Source organism: Delphinapterus leucas, chromosome 6 (genome assembly GCF_059928025.1).
Source record: "Delphinapterus leucas isolate spDelLeu-1000000601 "Yukka" chromosome 6, BTC_Dleu_Yukka2, whole genome shotgun sequence".
Taxonomy (NCBI): Eukaryota; Metazoa; Chordata; class Mammalia; order Artiodactyla; family Monodontidae; genus Delphinapterus; species Delphinapterus leucas.
The window spans coordinates 19875804-19897486 of NC_143134.1; positions in this window are offsets into that span (position 1 = coordinate 19875804).

Here is a 21683-nt window from a genome sequence, read left to right on the forward strand (position 1 = left end):
TCAAATGCTAGGCTAGTCCTTGTTCTGCCAGGCAGAGAACAGTAGTTGAATCAGCGTACAGCTGATGTTGCTTCTTCCACAGTCTCGCTATTGCTCTAAAAATTGGTCCCATTCACAACTCTGGATGCTTGCCCATTATGTTGATGACGTGTTGCTTGTTGAGACCCCCTCATGAGTGGTAGTGGTGCTTCAACTTTGGACTCTAAGTTTAACACTCTTTTAACTCACACTTACATGGTCAGGCATAACCCTGATACCAAGGAGGTTGGTTCTGGAAGCGTTTCAGAGCATCGCCACCCTTCTAGGGACCAGCTATCCTCCCCAGGAACATAGGTCCAGGCCACTAGCTGAGATTCTTCTCCCTATGGCAGTGTACCTCTGGGGATTTTCCTGCCAGCATCCACTTCATCAGAGAGTTTCTAATAATGTTGAACTTCAGGACTTCCCTGGTGGCACAGTGGTTAAGAATCCGCCTGCCAATGCAGGGGGCACGGGTTTGAGCCCTGGTCTGGGAAGATCCCACATGCCGTGGGGCAACTAAGCCCGTGTGCCACAACTACTGAGCCTGCGCTCTAGAGCCTGCGAGCCACAACTACTGAAGCCCGCATGCCTAGAGCCCATGCCCCACAACAAGAGAAGTCAGCGCAATGAGAAGCCCGTGCACCATAACAGAATAGCCCCCGCTCGCTGCAACTAGAGAAAGCTCATATGCAGCAACGAAGACCCAATGCAGCCAAAAATAAATAAATAAATAAATTTATAAACAAAAAATAATGCTGAACTTCAAAAAGAATTGGGGGACTTCCCTGGTGGTCCAGTGGGTAAGACTCTGCGCTCCCCATGCAGGGGGCCGGGGTTCGATCCCTGGTCGGGGAACTAGATCCCGCATGCACGCTGCAACTAAGAAGCCTGTGCGCCGCAACTAAGAAGGCTGCATGCTGCAACTAAAGATCCCAAGTGCCGCAACTAAGACCCGGCGCAGCCAAAATGATAAATAAATAAATGATAAATTAGAAAAGAAAAGAATTGGGGTCTGAATTCATTTGCTTGCTGCAGTGCTCCCGAAGGGCCTTTGAATGCTTTGCAGATTCATTCATTTCATCTCCTCTTACCCCCCTCCAAACCAGAACAACAACCAAACAGCTCTGCAGACTGAGGGGTAGTCAGTGGAACTGAGACCATTCAGTCCACTGGTTGACCACCTATCACACGGATAAAAATGTGAGGTTCTGAATCCCCAGGCACTCCAGGCATCAACAATACCTCAGGCACTAGACTTAAGGATCAAGAGGCAGTCTGGCCTTCAAGGAGTGCACAGCCTATAAATAGTTTCACTGAAATGTAATACATGCATATGCAGCTTGCAAAGTGTACCTCGGTGCTGAGGAACCACAAAGGAGGGGTGCAATCAACCAGGTGAAGCAACAATCTGAGTGACAGACTCTCTGCTGAGCTCCGAACTGAGCCTCCTCTCCAAGGCTAGCTCATCACCTGCAAACAAATGTGCACCCTCACTCATATCCTGGAGGCCCCCTAGCGGACCTCCACGATAGACGTAGACGGGTGCCCCCAGGGCCGGGACTAGGGTGAGGCAAATTTTAAGGAGTCATCAAAATCTTCAGAAATTGAGATTCATATTAAAAAAAAGAAATAACGGCAAATTATGGCCCATAAGTCAGCTGCCTGGTTTTATAAATAAAGTTTTATTGGAAACATCAGGATTAGGGTAAGTTGAGTGAGGCAGTGTCATGAAAGTAAAGGTTTGGATCTTTATTTAAAATTGTGGGACCTCCCTGGCAGTCCAGTGGTTAAGACGCCACGCTTCCACTGCAGGGGGCACAGGCTCGATCCCTGGTGGGGGAACTAAGATCCCACATGCCTTGTGGTGCAGCCGAAAAAAAAATTGTGATTTTTGTTCATCACTTTTTTTGCAATGTTTTTTGTCTTTTTAATATATTATATGAAAACATTATTTATCTTGATTTCTGAGGTTTTGGTGCCCCTGTAAATTCTGTGCCCAAGGAGAGTGTCTCCCTTGTCTCATCTTAGCCCTGGCCCTGGGTCCACTCCCATCAGTCTTCAGAAACATTTAATCATGTCTGAGTCATGGATTAAACACAGCTGAGATGGCTGTTGTACATATAGAATTCCAAGATATAGTAAATTCTATAAAGGACAGGTTATTAGGAGAGAAATTAATATTAGGTAACTACATGAGATTTGGTAGTTTGGAAGCCCTCTCTGAGGAAGTGGCATTTGAAATAATCTCAGACTTTGAGAAAAGTTGTAAGAATGGCACAGAACTCCAATATACGCTTTACCTGGATTCAAAATTTAAAAAAAAAGTCTTAAAAATGCTTAAGTTATTACTTGGTTTGTCTGCTTGGAGGAATGTTTTTTGTCTTCCAGTTATTACAGATGTAGCAATCAATAAACATATTCTACCTCTCATATTCTACTTTCTCTCTTCCATTCCCAGTAGTTGTTAATTACTTTATTTATATATTGTCAGGACACATAACTGTCACATCCTTTTAAATCACTCTAATGTGTAGAATTAGTTTTAGTCTACAGTAAATGTATTCAAAGCTTGATGCCAATTTATTTTTTTCATAATTTTCCCAATTATCTCTTGGTTGTCTGACATTTATCCTCTGGTAGTTTCCTCAAGGAAAGGTTCATATAATGGATATTCCCTGAATTCTTTCATGTTCAAGACTATCTGTAATCTTTATAGTTGAAAGATAATTTGGCTGGATATAAAATACTTGGGTAACACTTTTTTTCCCTTGGAGATCTTTAAGTATTGTACCACAATCTTCTGGCACTGAATATTGCTGTAGAGAGCTCTGAGACCAGCCTGATTTCTCTCCCCTATAAATGACTTGATCATTTTGCTTGACAGATGTAACAACTTTTAACATTTTGCACACGTGTTTTCTCTCTCTCTCTACTCCTCTGTTTCTCCCTCCATACACACACATGCATACGTGTTCACTCACACACATTATTTTCAAAATAAAAAGTTTAAAAATTGAAGCATAGCAGTTACTAGTGCATCCTAGGATTCTCACAGGAATAATTAAGTCAAGAGAAGAGATTGAAGATTAAGGAAAGAAACGATAAACAATGGTCTGGAGTCCAGTGGTTAGAGGAGATGGAATAGACTTACCTGGAGGAATTGGGTTCTAGGAGAAGGGACTCTTATTTGCAAGAAAAGTGAAAAGAAGTGGATGCAGTGGCAGGTAGGTCTGGGGATTTAGCAGTGGGAAAGTGAGGTAAGTTTTGTCTGGTGACTTCTATGTTATAACTTAGGAGTAAGGCAAGGTTAGTGCTATTTACTGAATGTTTGTGTCCCCTCCAAATCCATAGGTTGAAGTTTAAGCCCCAGTGTGATGGTATTAGGTAATGGGGCTTTGAGGAGGTGATTAAGTCATGAGGATAGAGCCCGCAAGATAGGATTAGTGCCCTTATAAGATGAGACAGCAGAGAGCTTGCTTCCTCTCTCTTTAATCTGTGTTAGGACACAGCCAGAAGCCAGCCATCTACAAACCAGGAAGAGGGTCCTCACCAGACATGGAATCTGCCAACACCTTGATCGTGGACTTCTCAGCCTTCAGAACTGTGAGAAATAGGTATTTGCTCTTTAAGCCACCCAGTCTATGGTATTTTTGTTGTAGCAGTCCAAATTGACTAAGATAGTTATTAGCTGAGGGTGAAGGGAGATGTGGAGAAGATGTAGTCTTTGTGGTGAGGAGTATCAAAATCACATTAGAAAAGCATAGTAACCTGGTCGAGTGGGTCTTGAATGCCCGTTTGTTTTTGCTGATCAAGAATTTAAAGGGCACGGGCTTCCCTAGTCGCGCAGTGGTTAAGAATCCTCCTGTCAATGCAGGGGACATGGGTTCGAGCCCTGGTCCGGGAAGATCCCACATGCCATGGAGCAACTAAGCCTGTGTGACACAACTACTGAGCCTGCGCTCTAGAGCCTGCAAGCCACAACTACTGAGCCTGTGCTCTAGAACCCGTGAGCCACAACTACTGAGCCTGCATGCCTAGAGCCCGCGCACCACAACCAACAGTAGCCCCGGCTTGCCGCAACTAGAGAAAGCCTGCGTGCAGCAACGAAGACCCAATGCAGCCAAAAATGAAAGAAAGAAAGAAAAAGAAAGGAAGGAAGAAAAAGGATTTAAAGGGCAATCAATCTGCCAGGTGGTGTGATCTTTTCCCCACCATTTTTTCTCCAGTGTAAGTTGAAAGAAAGCACATTGCTGGACTCATCTAGGGTTGGGTGTCACAGAAGAAGAATGGTGCTGAGTTGATGAGAGAATTTGAGAGTGAATGTCACGCTGAACCAAGGCACCTGAGCAGGACACCCCCTTCACACCATATTATTTCTACTACTGCATAGCCTGATATTCTGAACAAGCCATTGGAGACCAGTTTAACCACAGCCTGGTGTGGGAATTCCTTTTGTAAATTTATGGTCTGGAGGAGGAGCACTTTGAGAGAAAAACGCTTTCCTAGCAACGGAAACATTTACTAGAGATTTTTCTCCCTTTTGAGCTTTTCGAGGATGTTTCTATTCATATTTGGAATAAAAAGAAAATGATTTCACTTCTCATAAGCATGTCACTCTTTATGTCTTTCTTAAAAGAGCTTAGACTATTTCCCAAAGATAATGTTGTACATCTTTATCTACCAATGAGCGAAGAATGTGAATTGATCAATTTAAAGTGGGGAAATTGAGCAGTGAGCTAACTTGCCTGATGTTACCAAGCAAGGAAGTTAGAGAGATGGGAAAAGAACCCAGACATTCAGCTTTGTAGTTTCTATGTACCGGCTTGTGTTTCCATGGAGAAAAATTCAGAGAGCGCCGGTCAAACAGATGCCGAGCCCACATTCTATTCCTAAAGATACATGTGGACCCTGTTCATCAAGGTTTGCAAAGCTTTCAGAGAGCTAGGAATGATTTTGGTGGGAGCGTGAAAGACAAGATAATTTTAGTTCAATTTTGGACAGCATCCCATCCCACCTTGTTAGAAGCTGAATTCAGTGTCAGTTTGGTGTCTGCTTGTCAGCCCACTTCTCCAGGCAATCTTCCTCTTTTAACCACTGTGTCCTCTCTTTCCTCTCCATTATGCAAATTCTACCTCCTCCAAGAGACCTTCTTCCAAAAGGCTTTTCCCTGAAAATCAGCCATAGTGATCTCTCCCTGTAAGTGTTACACTTAATTGCCCTCTATGCTTACTGTTAAAGGGCAAACATCTGCACTCCTCCTAGGATGTGGTTGGAGGTGGGTGCCTACTTGGTGGTATGCTAAAAAATGCTTCACAACCAGTTCTAATTTTGTTTTTTTAAAGCCCTGATTTGTAGGGTTTGCCAGTTTCCAGGTGTAAATACTCTCATCATGACTGATGGCAAGCTACCAACATGACAACACCAAATTGGGAAGAGATGTGCATAATTGGCCCTAGTGAGCTGGTACCAGTTGGCTCCAGCATATCAATGGTGTATTAGAGATACACTTTGTGCCTCTTCAGATTTTCTTGGCCTCCCTCATCTCTTGGACCCATAAATGGTTGCTCCATCTTGGCTGCTACCACTGAACCAATGTGGGATGCATGGTTTCATCAACTGAGCTTGACAAGATGCGTACCCAAGTACCCTATTTGAAACTGATATTCATAGTCCTTGCCACATTCTGAGCTCCCTTACTCCATTCTAGTTTTTCCATAGCACTTAAAACTTTCTTATATATTTCATATAATTTATTCATTCATTAGATTTACTGTCTTTTCTGTCTCTTCCAAATAGAATGCCCCTGGGAGGGTAGGGATGTTTCTCGGTTTTGTTTAATAATGTACCCCAAATCCTTTGAATGGTGCTTTGAACAGAGGTGGTGCTCAATACATTTTTTTAAAATTAATTAATTTATTTATTTTTGGCTGTGTTGGATCTTTGTTTCTGTGCGAGGGCTTTCTCTAGTTGCGGCGAGCGGGGGCCACTCTTCATCGCAGGACGCGGGCCTCTCACTATCACGGCCTCTCTTGTTGCGGAGCACAGGCTCCAGAAGCACAGGCTCAGTAGTTGTGGCTCACAGGCTTAGTTGCTCCGCGGCATGTGGGATCTTCCCAGACCAGGGCTCGAACCTGTGTCCCCTGCATTGGCAGGCAGATTCTCAACCACTGCACCACCAGGGAAGCCCTCAATACATATTTGTTGAATGAATGAGTGAATGAATGAGAGAAGATGGATTCTACACTCTCACTTCCCACCAAGCACCTAGGATGATACAGATAACTCAGACTAAATAAATCCCTGTTGGTTGGTCGACTTCTGAGAAGCTGGAGAGAGAGTCCTTGACAATTAAAGTGGAAACAGACAGTTTCCATTAGACCCTGAAACTGCTCTCAGTGAACAAGCGCACAATTCTTCAGCAAGGGAAATCCAGTGCCTTCTCAGTATTAGAGAGCTTGGCAAACTGTTCTTATTCATAGTGTGATTAAAGCATTATGGGAAACCCCCCCCAGGAAAGGGAAAAATAATTCATTAAGGTCTCATCAATTTAAATTTGTTTTCAGGAAGCAAAAATCAATCTGTCATTCTTAAAACTCACTTGGGCTTGCACACTGAATGGTTCAACCTGCAGAATCTGCCTGCTGCTGAACTGATTAGATCTAGTAATTGGGGTTGCTGAATTTGGTTCACATACAACCCCAGCAGAACATCTGAGGCCACGCCAGGCGTAAAAGCAGGAGGGCTGTATTTCTCTAGGTGAGAGGCATTGATGATGAGGGATACCCTCGAAGAGATGAATCTTTTTTGTTTGGGGGGTTTTATTTTTATTTATTTACTTATTTTAAGAATACCATCTTTTAGGTTTTTTTGTTTTGTTTTGTTTTTTGGCCGGGCCACATGGCTCGCAGGATCCTAGTGCCCTGACCAGGGATGGAACCAGCGCCCCCTGCAGTGGAAGCAGGGAGTCTTAACCACTGGGCTGCCAGGGGAGTCCCTAGGTTTTTATGTTTATTCTGATGCAACAGGTATTGAAGACATCCTATCTGCTTAGTGGTTCCACATGCTTGTGGGAAAAAATTATGATTCCAATTTTACATATGAGGAAAAATTCAAACTGAGCTCGGAAGTGCTCAGATCTACATAAGAACCACATCGAAAGCTAGAGGCTTAAAATAATCACCAAGTTATTTACTTCCCAATTTGCTTATCAGCAGTTTATGCTGGGCCCAGATGAACCTGGGACACCAGGCTCCAGGAGTCCTCACCTGGACTCTGTTATGCATCTTTGGTCAGCAGTGGGGTATTCTGGCCATTGGCTGGGCTGATGCGGGCAACTGGGCAATGTGCTTTTCTTCATCCATCAGGCTAGCACAGGCTTATTTACATGGCAGCAAGAGGGTTCCAAGAGAGTTAGGCTCTCTCTGTCTCTCTCACTTTTTTTTAAATTTTAATTTTATACTGGAGTATAGTTGATTTACAATGTGTTAGTTTCAGGTATACAGCAAAGTGATTCAGTTATACATATGCATATATCTATTCTCTTTCAGATTCTTTTCCCATATAGGTTATTACAGAATACTGAGTAGAGTTCCTTGTGTTACAGAGTAGGTCCTAGTTTATTAACTATTTAATATATAGTAGTGTGTATATGTTAATCCCCAACTCCTAATCTATCCCTCCACCCTACCTTTCCCGTTTGGTAACCATAAGTTTGTTTTCTATGTCTGTGAGAGAGTGAGTCTCCTGAAGCCTTGGCTCAGAACTGGTACACAGCCACTCCCATTTTGTTCTTTTGGTCCAATCAGGTCATGACACTAGTCCAGATTCAAGAGGTGGGGAAACAGATTCTATCTCTTGCTGGGAGTTCCTGCAAAGCTACATAACAAGGCATTCACTCCAGACAGGATGAAGAATCAAAACATCTGCCATAATGCTTGGCTAGCAGAAGGCATTTGTGGTTATCCTGTCTTATACTGAACTCCCCCCCTTTTTTTTTTTTTTTTCTTTTGCGGTACGCGGGCCTCTCACTGTTGTGGCCTCTCCCGTTGCGGAGCACAGGCTCCGGACACGCAGGCTCAGCGTCCATGGCTCACAGGCCCAGCCGCTCTGCGGCATGCGGGGTCCTCCCGGAGTGGGGCAGGAACCCGTGTCCCCTGCATCGGCAGGCGGACTCTGAACCACTGTGCCACCAGGGAAGCCCTCCCTTTTTCTTAATTTCTACTGTATTTATGGTGTTAGACGCTCCATTTGGTTAGCTGAATTGTGAGTTATGCAGCAGTGGATGAATGCGTTGCTGACCACCATCTCAGCTTTGTTTTTGGCTGTGCTGAGCAGCTTGCGTGATCTTAGTTCCCCGACCAGGGATTGAACCCGTGCCCCTTGCAGTGGAAGTGCAGAGTCCTAACCACTGGACCACCAGGGAAGTCATGACCACCGTCTCAGCTCTGGGCCACACTGAAAAACCCTTCCTCATCATCTTCCTCTCTACCCCCATCTTCTCCTTACTGGCCACCAGCTTGATTTTTAGCCACTATATCGCTATTTCTAAGAATGATGTAGTTACGGGGAGTCGCTGTGGCTACTGAGAGCTAGTAGCTTATATTTACCATTCTCAAGATTCCAGCTTCTTGGCATGAATTCCCCTAGCCCTTAGTCAACCTACAGTTTAAGTAGAATATTTCTATAATTTATTCAGGTTATGTAGGGTTGGGATGGGTTTAGGACATGCAATGGAAGGTGGAAAAAATAATTCTGCATTACTGGTAAGGAGAAACTTGACAGTAAACGAACTAAGCACTTTTTCTATCGTAGGAAGCTTGGGATGTGGAGTCTGAACTGGATTTGAATTCGCAACTTACCTACCACATATTCTTGGGCAAGTTACTTAATTTCTCTGGACAATAATAGCACCTCCACAGTTGTTGTAAAGCATAAATGAAATAAAAATATGTAACACTCCTGGCACATATTACATGTTGAAAAGCACTTAGTTTCTTTTGTTGCAAGCTGTTGCATTCACCTTAACAGGAATCCCCAAATCCCTAACTTTTTCATCTAAAATTCTTCATTAGTTGTTGGAGGATTTAACTCTGAGAAGGGGAAGGACCTGTAGGAGTGTCTGAAGGATAATGAGACAGTGTATTTATAGTTGGGAAACAATATGCCACTCCAGGAATTCAATGTGCAACTCCCCCAGCATCTAAAGGGTATGGGAAAGTGAGGACCCCAGTAAAGGAAAGTGAGGCCCTCAGTAAAGGAAAGTGAGGCCCCCAGTAAAGTGAGGCAACATGATCCTGGCTGTGCCTGGTTAGCCAGTTCTACACTTGCCCTCAATGGCTGGTAACCCCCTGACCCTGGGTGTTCTGAGAAACATGTCACCAGGTCTTGGGTGCCTCTAGCAGGGATAAGAGGAAGGGGAGGTGGGGGAAAGGGAGAGTCTCAGGTAGGAAAGAGGGCAAACCAAGAACTGCCCCCCCCAGCAAAAAAAGAGTTGGAATTGGTACCATGTGGCGATTTACAGTTTACACAGCACTTTAATATACATTATTTGAGCTTCCCAGCAATACAAGAGAAAGGTATTATTGACCCAGTTTTTTAAATGAGGAAACTGATACTCAAAATGCTTAAGTGGCTTTACCAAGATTGCATAGCTAGTCAATGGCAGGCAGGACTTACACTCAGGTCTCCCAATTTCCCACCTGTACTGTCAGGTGCGTTGCACATATGTTGTCAGGGAGAGGTTGGAAAAGGGCCACCCACATTGTGGTGAGAGTCATCAACAGTGTCACAGGCCATTCAGGATGAAGGACAGCTGTTCGTTTGTTGCCCATAAACACATTCAACCATTATTTGGTGACCCGTGGTCTAAAGGTGGGGAGAAAATGAAAAGGCAATTATAACAGTATGATAATTGTAACTTTGAAGAGTCTATGCTTTTGGGAGAGTAAATTGGGGCAAACACCTAATCTAGCTTGGGGACAGCTGGATACACTTCCTGGAGAAGTGTCATCCACGTTAAGAGCTACAGGGCAAGCACGAGAGGCCCCACCAGGTGAGCAGGTTTTAGAAGAAAGTACAGGACACAGAGGCTAGAGAAAGCAGAGAAACTGAAAGTCATGTGAGCTTGGGAGTTGACTTCAGAGAGGAAAGCAAAGTTCATACTCTAAATGGCTTTGTACATCCAGTTAAGAGCCTTGGACTTTAGCCTGAGGGCAATGCAAAGCCCTCAGGGAAATTACATGATTGGACGCACATCTTGGACTGATCGCTCTGGCTGCAGTGTGGAGAATGGATTGGCCAGGGGCAGGACCAGAGGCAGGGAGACCAGGTGGGAGGCTTTGCAGTCATCCAGAGAAGAGACACTGATGGGATGGAACAGAGTGGAAGAAGTGGACTGATTAGAGAGCAATTAGGGAATAATATGGTGGAACTGCTAGAACTGGTGGTTGCTTGGATATGGAGTGGAGGGAAATGGGAGATAAAGGCCCTATTGGCTGAGGGAGGAAATGCTTGCTAGAGGAGGAGCAGACTTGCCAGAGTGAGACAGAGAAGGATGGAGAGATACATTCAGGTTGGGATACAATAATACTAGATAGCATTTCTTCAGCACTTAACTGTGAACCATATGTTGTGCATGTATTGTCTCATTTATTCCTCACAATAATAACTCCCATTCCTGAGCCCTGGTACCATATACCAGGCACCATGCCAAGGACTTTAAATGAACTGACTTATTCATGGTTACCTTAAGAGTTGGGTTATCATAATTCAAAAAGACACATGCACCCCAATGTTCACTGCAGCACTATTTACAATAGCCAGGTCATGGAAGCAACCTAAATGCCCATTGACAGATGAATGGATAAAGATGATGTGGTACATATATACAATGGAATATTACTCAGCCATAAAAAGAAACGAAACTGGGTCATTTGTAGAGACGCGGATGGACCTAGAGACTGTCATACAGAGTGAAGTAAGTCAGAAAGAGAAAAACAAATTTCGTATATTAATGCATATATGTGGAATCTAGAAAAATGGTACAGAGGAACCTGTTTGCAAGGCAGAAATAGAGACACAGATGTAGAGAACAAACATATGGACACCAAGGGGGGAAAGCGGGGGTAGGGGGGTGGTGGTGGGATGGGATGAATTGGGAGATTGGGATTTATACATACACTAATATGCATAAAATAGATAACTAATAAGAACCTGCTGTATAGCACAGGGAACCCCACTTCGCTGTACAGTAGAAACTAACACAACATTGTAAAACAACTATACATAAATAAGAAAAAAGAAAGAAGAGTTGGGTTATGATTATCCCCCATTTTACCCATGAAGAGACTGAGTTTCAGAGAGATTAAATAATGTATCCAAGCCCCACAGCTCATAGTTAACACTAGGACCAGTCTGTGGCAGGGCCCTTGCTTTTATTCACTGACCAGATTGCTTCCATGTTGAGTGTTCAGGGCCTCCGGCCTCCCCAAGACAGTGTGTCCAGAGGTATATAGTTGGAGTCCTGAGACTGAAGCTCAGGCGAGAAATACGAGCTGGGAATGCAGGCTTGTGACTTCTCAGCTTGGAGATTATATTTAAAGCCACGGAGGTGACTAAGCCGTGCAGGCTAAGAAGAAAAGAAGACAGTGGGCAGAAGTCTGAGGAAGCCCAGTCCACAGGCCCGTGGACAAGGAGCCTGCCTGCAGCAGGGCTGGACATGGGAAGACATGGGACGCTGAGGAGAGGAGGGGAGGCTTTTTAGGGGTGTGTGGCCACCTGTGTCGGTGCTGGGAGGACCCTGAGGAAGGTGAGGGGGTGAGCGGATGGTGTCAGCACCGTGAAAGTGGCCTCTGCACGAGCCGAGTCAGTGCAGTGCTGAGTGGGCACCGGAAGGGAAGGGAAGGGAGGAGTGGGGAGGGGCAGAGCCCTCTGTCCCTCGTTCAAGAATTCTCAGTACGGGGCTTCCCTGGTGGCGCAGTGGTTGAGAGTCCGCCTGCCGATGCAGGGGATGCGGGTTTGTGCCCCGGTCCGGGAAGATCCCACATGCCGCGGAGCGGCTGGGCCCGTGAGCCATGGCCACTGAGCCTGCGCGTCTGGAGCCTGTGCTCCGCAACGGGAGAGGCCACAGCAGTGAGAGGCCCGCGCACCGCAAAAAAAAAAAAAAAAAAGAATTCCTATTGAAGGGTACAAATGAACTTATTTACAAAACAGAAGTAGAGTCATGGATGTAGAAAAAAACTTATGGTTACCAGGGGATAAGGGGGGTTGGGGAGGGATAAATTGGGAGATTGGGATTGACATATACACACTACTATATATACAATAGATAACTAATAAGGACTTACTCTATAGCACAGGGAACTCTACTCAATACTCTGTAATGACCTATATGGGAAAAGAATCTAAAAAAGAGTGGATATATGTATAACTGATTCACTTTGCTGTACACCTGAAACTAACATAACACTACATCAACTATACTCCAATAAAAAATTTAAAAGAAAGATCAATTTCTCAAAGGCATTTTATATACACACACACACACACACACACACACACTCTCATAACAAGGCCACACACAATAGTGTGTGACTAAAAGTTGTGACTGTAATAAAACACTGAATGAAAAGAATCCCTATTGAAAAACAAATACAAAAACAAGAAACAAAAAGAAAAAACAAGAAAGAAAAAGAGGGACTTCCCTGGTGGCACAGCGGTTAAGAATCCACCTGCCAATGTAGGGGACACGGGTTCGAGCCCTGGTCCGGGAAGGTCCCACATGCCACAGAGCAGCTAAGCCCGTGCGCCACAACTACTGAGCCTGCGCTCTAGAGCCCGCGAGCCACAACTACTGAAGCCCGTATGCCACAACTACTGAAGCCCGTGCGCCTAGAGCCTGTGCTCCACAACAAAGAGAAGCCACCACAATGAGAAGCCTGCGCGCCGCACGGAAGAGTAGCCCCCGCTCCCTGCAACTAGAGAAAGCCCTGCGCGCAGCAAAGACCCAACACAGCCGAAAATTAATTAATTAATTGATTTAAAAACACACACACACAAGAGCTATTTAAAAAAAGAAAAAGAAAAAAGAATCCCTACGGAGAGGGCCACGTGGTGAGGAACGGAGGTCCCTGCCAACCACGCACATGAACCTGCCCGGCAAGTAAGTGAATTCCCGAGGAGCTAGATAGATGCCTGCAGCTCTGCTGGGTATCTTGACTGCAACCTCCAGAGAGACTTTAAGCCAGGACCACCCCACTAAGCTGCTCCTGGATTCCTGACTCTTAAAAACTGTGTAAATCAATACATTTGTGTTGTTTTAAGCTGCTAGTTTTTGGGTAATCGGTTTTGCTGCCGTAGATATGGTCGCTGAAAACTAGGAGGATGAGAAAGGATAGCACTATGTTTGAGTGTCAGACTTCAGAGGTGGAACGGTTGGGGGTTCACCGCAACGGATGTCTGAAGGGGATGAGAAGGGTGGACACCGAGGCTGAGAATTCCAAGAAACTGACATGTTGGCCAGGCTATCTGAATACGTACTGAAGTTATCCAAATAAAGGCTGAACGCAATTTAAAGAAAAAGACTACGGAACTTCCCTGGTGGGTCCAGTGGTTAAGACTCTGCGCTTCCACTGCAGGGGGCACGGGTTTGATCCTTGGTTGGGGAACTAAGATCCCGCACGTCGCACAGCAAAAACAAAAAAGAAAAGAAAAAGGAAAACACCGTGAAGCACAGGCTAGGTCTTGAATGAGCAGGGGATGTGGGAAGACGACGTCAGTGGTCGGGGTCAGACGGCACAAGCAGGAATCTTTACAGAAAACTGGGGGATTCATGATTTGAAAGCAACACAAGCTAGTGAGGAGGACCCCAGTCTCTCTCTGGATTCCAGGTCCTCGTGGTATGGCAGCATGAGCTCTGCACTTAGGAGAGACTTGGAAGTAGCTACGTTATACTTAAAGCCAAGAGCTGGGGATCCACTCAAGCGAGCCGCTAAGAGTATAAACGTAGGAAAATACCTTAACCATGGCGTGGGAACGCAGAGTGGTACCGTAAATGGTTTGGGAAGAAAGGGAGTAGGGGAGGGTGTGTGTTTGCGTGTGCGTGCGCGCATGCGTGTAGGACTGAGGAGGAAGTGTGAATTAAAGCTGAAGCACATTCAGAAGGATTCAGGCAAGGTTAATTCCCTGGCTTGTGAATTTTTAGGCTATCCCTCCAGTCCTTGTCACAGCACTAATTCAATTTATCAGTAGTTCATGCCTATCGTATGCGCATGGCTGGAGTCTCAGAAACGCAGAGGCTCTGCATGTTAAACATGGCATTTGAATCACACTCATTCAAGACACTGAGACTATTTTCTCAGCTAAGATTAAACTTGAAGTTTATTTTTTGCACATAAAATATTGTTATTGCAAAAGTGCAATTTATTCTTCACACTGTTTGAAAGAATATAGCTAGAAACAGACTTCTAAAGACATTTTTCCAATTCTATACAGGTAGATAAGAAATATTTGTTGCTACATGGTTGGTGTCTATTTTTGGTTGCAGGGGTTATTCTATTTCTTTTCGTAAAAAATTTTAAAATGCACTTTCTATTCCTGAAAACTTCCTATAGAAAATAATTCAGTGTTTGAGACTTATTCAGGTTTTGTAGAACAAGTAAAAGCTGCTTAAATGTATAAATATATGCTTACGTAACAGGAAAGTTCTGAGTTGGAGTCATAAAGGTGAAAATTTGAAGTCCTATAAAGAATGGGGATGGTTGTGTCCATATACAATATATGAAAACATACATTATTTTAAGGGTAGGAAAAATATAAACTTAGAGAAGTTTCCCTAGGTGTCAAATGACAGTTCTGAAAATAAATAAAAGAAGATAGGAGATAAGGAAGGGAGGTTACTTCGTGTTCACTTAACATGTGGAAACAGCTAGAACTAAAGAATCCATTGAGTGTCTTCTGAAGCTAGAACAATGTAGCATTCTAGCAGCTGTGACATCATTTTTTAAAAATAGCTGCTTTCACCAACAGATAGCAGTTTATAATGAAAACGTTTTTTCATTTCTTTGGGGAAGAGGGAGGGGAAAGTTGGGAGAAAGGGTGACTAGTGACTAAGTGAGATAAATGTTCTAATTGTCCCCAATCTCCATGTAAATAGAAATGTAACTGGCACCAAGCTGCAAGGTCACGTGCACATTCTCTCATGAAAATATTAAGCAAATAGTCCATTCAATTGTTTGGTGTTATGACTAGTAAGTCATTAACATGATGAATTTTATTATTAGCCGACTGTTAACAGATTACAAGCAATCAACAGTAATGAAACAAAAATCTCCCTCGATGCTTCCATGATGACTTTGATAAGGGTGATAAAGATGTTGTCCCCAGAGGCATCCTGGCGCCAGGGCTGTGATGTTGGGAGTGCACAGAGGGCTGGCACCCACCCAGGGCCAGCCTCAGCCCTGGCAGGCGGTGGCTTTGCTTTCAGAGTCCCTCTGTGCCCCACCTCGTCTTCTGTCCCTCGGGATGTAAAATTTCATTGCTTTCGAAGTCACAGAGAAACCTTGTTGCCGGTGGTGTGCTGGGAAAGTTGGCTGTTGAGCAAGTTTCAGTGGTATGAATGCTCCCGCGCCATGGAAGATTTTCAAGCTCCCCAAATGGGAACGAGTTGGGAAGAGTCGTGTACAGTGCGCTCTTGGGATCTAGAGTGGCTGGCTCCAGGACACACGCGCCTGCTGCACCCACTCCACCCCCAGACGCCCCTTCCGGCCAGATGCAGCTACTAGCCCACCAGCAGTGCCTTATTTATAAGGTTTGGACTCCCTTCAAAAGGGAAGTCTCTCTGAAAAAGCTGGGGGTGTGTTCTCCTCCCCTTCATCCTCTCCCTTTTCCTCTCACTTTCCTCTCTTTGAGAATTTGCCCGTGACAACTCTGCTGGACATTGTGCCAGACACTGGGATGCAAAGACTAGTCAGACTTCACCTCTGACAGTAAGAACCTGTGGTTTAGCTGATGGAGAGCAACATAGGAAGGCAATAAATGTTTACCTCTTCAGTGGTAGAAGATCGCACGGAGCACGGTCGGATGCAGAGGAGAGGAGTGGTTAATTCTATGCAATACAGGAATGAATATATAAGGAAAGCCTTCAGGAAGATGCTAGCACTGGAGTTCAATCATCAGAAGTGTCCATGTTTGAATTTGCGTTTACGATTGAATTCAGGTCAAGTAAAGGCCAAATCGGGATAACAAAAAGAGCAGCAGCAAGTTTTCGCAGAGCACATCCTAGGGGCCAGGTGTTCTTCTAAACCCACGTATGATCTCGTGTAATTCTGATAGCAACTTCATGAGGATTGTACTCTTCATACCCTTTTATCAGATGAGAAGGTTGAGGCACAGGGAGGTTAAGTCACTTGCTAAAGACCAAAGCGCTAGTAAGATGTGGAGTCAAGATGGAACTCAAGGCATTCTGACTCTAGAGCTATTATCTCAACCGTTGATGATATACAGTTGACCTTTGAACAACGAGGGGGTTAAGGGCGCCCACACCTCCCCCGAACACCCAACACACACAGTAGAAAATCCACACACGGCTATCTCTGTCCCCCAAACAAAGGGATTGATAAATCACACCCAAGGGCAGGAAGCTGAAACCGTTTGGATAGAATCAGGACTTAGGAGTTCAAATAGGGAAAGTGGAGAGGCTTAAACCATCACCTGCACCCTCAAATATCCACGGGCTTGACATCAGTCCTGTATTGGCAGAGCGCTCAGATGTTCTGTGTGCACCCGTGCCACTCAAGACCGTGCCAGCTTGGCAGGAGTTTATTAGCTATACGTGTAAGTCATAAGTGCACCATGAAGAAATTTTCTGTAACCAATTCCAGTCATAATTGGATTAGATACTTATTTAGTGCAGATTTCAATAAAGCTGCAATATTAATTTCATGTTCAAGGAAACAAAACTGCTTTGTAGAGATCAAATGACACCACATTAAATTGGCATTGAAGACTGCCCACTGGCAGAGTTTTGGGTACGCATGGGGTCGGATTCTCTTGAAACAAAGCTTTGAAATCACTAATGCCATTTTGTACAACATAGTGTGCAAACAGATGTTCTCTGCCGTACTGAAGACGAAATATAAAACAGCTTAAATACAGAGCTGGACCTGAGGCTATGGGGCCTTATTATGAAACACAACATGTGTGAGTTAATTTGGCAAAACATGATCCAGCACAGTAAACTGCTGATGGTAAGGACTATCGGTTTTGTAGTTTGGTTTGGACTCAATGTATACATTTGCCTTGGTTTTACAGTGGTATAAGAAGCATAAAGAATTTATCTCCCTTAGGCTAATATTGCAAATTCCAACTTCTATCTCACCCTTCTTATAGACGTTTTGGGTTTTTAAAGTTTTTCCAATTCTTGAAAACTGGGATTTTGACACTTAGCCAGGATGACTTGTGGGCATCCAGAGCGTGGTTCATTTGTTCTTTTTGAATGTTTTCTCTTTCCCTAGTGCTTATCTACTACCCCCAAAGGCAGTGGTTTTCAGTTTCCTGTAGTGAATGTGTAGATAAAGCACTTAGAAATGCGTTTAGGGACTTCCCCGGTGGTCCAGTGGTTAAGACTTCGCCTTCCAACGCAGAGGCGATTGTGCGGGTTCAGTCTCTGGTTGGGGAGCTAAGATCCCGCATGCCTCGTGGCCAGAAAACCAAAAAACATAAAACAGAAGCAATATTGTAACAAATTCAATAAAGACTTTAAAAAATGTGGTCCACATTAAAAAAAATCTTAAAACAAAAACAAGAAATGCCTTTAGGTAGTCAACGGCAGAGAAGCCAGCTCTCAGCTACCAGGGAGTTTGGGAAGGCGAGTATTTTTAGTTGAGGGCGATATCCTAATCAAAATCAGGGTATTGCCGGTAAGGAAGAAACAGAGATGAATAGTGGGTGGGGAACTCGCAGAGTCTGTTGAAGTGAATAAATAAAGGAAAAAAATTCAAAACCATTCTCACATTTCTCTCTATTCAGTCCCTCCTTCCCACTGTTCTTTCCTTGCTAACTTAAAAGCAGTGGTGTCCTGATAAATGTTTCCCATGTGGCTATCTGGGGGGAAAAGCTCTGTTTGCCAGTTTCTGTGATATAAATATTCCCACCTCAGTGGGTTTCGAGCTACCAGCGTGATGCCACTGAGCACGAAGATGGGAAGAGATTTGTAATAGTACCATCACAGCGTCTTTCCACCAGACAGATAGGACAGGAGTAATGGCCTCAAGACGCTAGATAGTGGGAAAATGCTGTGTTAGTTTGATGGGGCTGCCATAATAAAATACCACAGATGGGAGGCTCCAACAACAGAAATTTATTGTCTCATAACCCTGGAGGCTGGAAGTCCAAGATCAAGGTGTCAGCAGAGCTGGTTTCCTCTGAGGCCTCTCCTTGCCTTGCAGGAGACACCGCTCAGATTGGATTAGGGCCCGCCCTAGTGGCTTCATTTTACCTTAATTACTTCTGTAAAGGTCCTATTTCCAAATGCAGTCACATTCTCAGGTGCTGGGGTTTAGGACTTCAGTATATGAGTTTTGAGAGGGGACACAATTCAGTCCATAATGAATGTAGTAAAATAATTAGAAAGCAATGAATTTTGAGTATTTCTTTGTTTTTAATACCATTTATTGAATTATATGTTTATAAAATTTAAGTTTTAATAATGGCTATGCTTTTTTTTAGGCTGAGTCATAAACCATTTTATTTATACACCACATCTTTTTTATCCATTCATCTATGGATGAACACTTAGGTTGCTTCCATATCTTGGCTATTGGAAATAAGGCTGCAATGAGCACAGGAGTGCATATATCTTTTCCAAATAGCGTTTTTGTTTTCTTTGGAAAAAATACGCAGAAGCGGAATTGCTGGATTGTATGGCAGTTCTATTTTTTAAGTTTTTGAGGAACCTCTATACTGTTTTCCATAGTGGTTGCAATAATGGCTATGCTTAACAGCTGACTTGAAAAATTCCTAAAGATTGAAAATCAGCTCTTGTGAGCTGGTATGAACTGATTCCAGCACTGCTTTAAAAGAAAATAAAAGCTTAAGAAACTCCCCCCCCACCCCAGCTCCCCCAAACCAAACCAGCAAAAGACAAAGCACAACGTGCCAGTGTCAATTTTCCTAAAAACCTTTTCCCGGCAAAATCTCATTATTATGAGAAAACAACATAATCCCCAGGATTATTGGGGGGAGATAGATCTTGAACAAATAATCATTTAAGTAATTAATTTATAGTAGTTCTAACTGCTAGCGGGAACATATATAAGGCACTACAGGAGAAACTAACCTCACCCAGGAGATTACAGAAGACTTATCTTGGGAAGTGACATTTAACCTGTATTATGGGCTAAATTTCTCACCCTTCCCTCCCCCCCAGATTCATGTGTTACAGCACTAACCCCCAGCACTTCAGAAAGTGACTGTATTTAGAGACAAGCTCTTTACAGAGGTGATTACTTTAAAACGAGTCTTTAGGGTGGACCCCAATTCAATCTGACTTGTGTCCTTATAAGAAGAGGAAATTTGGGAATGCCCTGGCGGTCCAGTCTTTAAGACTCCGTGCTCTCACTGCCGAGGGCCCAGGTCCAATCCCTGGTTGGGGAACTAAGTTCCCACAAGACACGGCCAAAAAACCCCACAAAAAAACAACAAAAAAAAGGAAATTTGATCACACAGAAACACCAGGGATGTGCACGCAGAGGAGAGACCATGTGAAGACACAGTGGGAAGATGGCCTTCCGGAAGCCAAGGAGAGCCAATCCTGCCAGCACCTTGATCATGAACTTCCAGCCTCCAGAACTCTGAGAACATAAATGTCTGTTGTTTAAGTCACCCAGTCTATGGTATTTTGTTACATCAGCCAGAGCAAACTAATGCAACTTGGGGCCCAGGAGTAAGTAGGGGATGGTTAGACCAAGGGGTGGCAGGAGCGCATTCTAAACAGAGGAAAAAAAAAAAAAAATAGAGGAAAGAGCATCTGGTTGGATCCTCAAAGCAACAGATAAAAGGCTCATAATCGAATCTACAATGGTGGTTAGGAGTGTGGGCCCTGGAGTCAAAAGAGCTGGACTCAACTCAACTCAACCTTGGGAAAGTCATGTGACGCTTTGTTTTCAAATCTATAAAATGCAGTTAATACTAGGTTCTATTGTAGGGTTGTTAGAGGGAGGGTTAAAGTGCTTAGCTGTAAAGTATTTAACTCAGTGACTGCCACATACTGCTGGAATTGCTAAAAAAAAAAAAAATGTTAGAAATCGCTTCTTGTCTGAGAATAACTCATAGCCTCAAAGTTTAGTTGGAATGTTACCTACCGTGGCAAGTCTTCACTGGGGCCACTCCAACCTGTGTAAAATCATTTTCTCTCCCTTATTGGGAAGTAAGACCATCTGTTTCTCAAATCTGGATTCTCCATTTCGCATTACTGAAGGTTTGGATTCTGTCCTAGTGTCTTTTGCTATGGGCCATGCAAACCTGTCATTTGAAAAAAGAAGTACAGTTAGGCCTTTGGGGAGTGAGGACTGACTAGGCCGTGCACAGAAACCATAATGGTTTGGAGGAACTGGACCAGGAGAGGGGACTCTATCTCTGCCAGGTGTTTGGCCCCTATTCCTGGGCTCTCATGGGCTAGGAAGTGCCAGCATCCGGAAAAAGAGCCACTGTCGGGACACCACTAAGTGCTAAGAGAATGAGGGCACTTTGAGAAGGCACTGCCCTGTGACACCAGGAGATTGATTCATAAGCCCCTAGGCGACTGGAAATCCAGCAGGAAGGTAGTACTGGTGGGTGGGTTACGGCAAAGAGAAACTCGCACCCCGGCTTCTGAGCCAGGCTGGAGTGCTTTCATGCCCCCAAATTAGGGACTTCAATGACTTCCCTGGTGGTCCAGTGGTTAAGACTCCACGCTCCTAATGTAAGGGGCTCGGGTTCGATCCCTGGCCGGGGAACTGGGGAACTAAGATCCTTTCAAGCCGCGTGGCACGGCCAGAAAAAAAAAAAATTAGAGACTTTAGGGACACTATAGCAGGTTATGCATTCACAGCACCATTGTATGTACTATGTTTATCTGTAAATTCCCTCCCCCCACTCAGATTCTTAACGACAAGTGTCTTATCTTTTCTCTCTGCATCCTCCACGCTTAGCCTAATGCTGAGTCTCTATATTTATTGAATAACATCCTTCTTTATTGATTAAGCATTTGAGACCTAGTAATTGAGTGACTTGCTTAAGGTCACACATCTCGTAGATAAATTATATCCAAAAGCCAAAGCGTCCATGGGTTGAGCCTTTGCTCTTGCCAGCAAAGCCTTCAGGGCAAGGGATGTGTCTTATGCTTTCCCAAGTGTTTGGTACCATGGTTAGCCCATGGTCAAGCACAGGAAGAACCTGGCAATAGAGCCACATATATATTTTTTTAATATTTATTTATGGATTTATTTGGCTGCACTGGGTCTTAGTTGCAGCACACGGGCTTCTCTCTAGTTGTGGTGTGTGGGTTCTAGAGCACACGGGCTTAGTTGCCCCACAGCATGTGGGATCTTAGTTCCCTGACCAGGGATCGAACCCGTTTCCCCGGCATTAGAAAGCAGATTCTTAACCACTGGACCACCAGGGAAGTC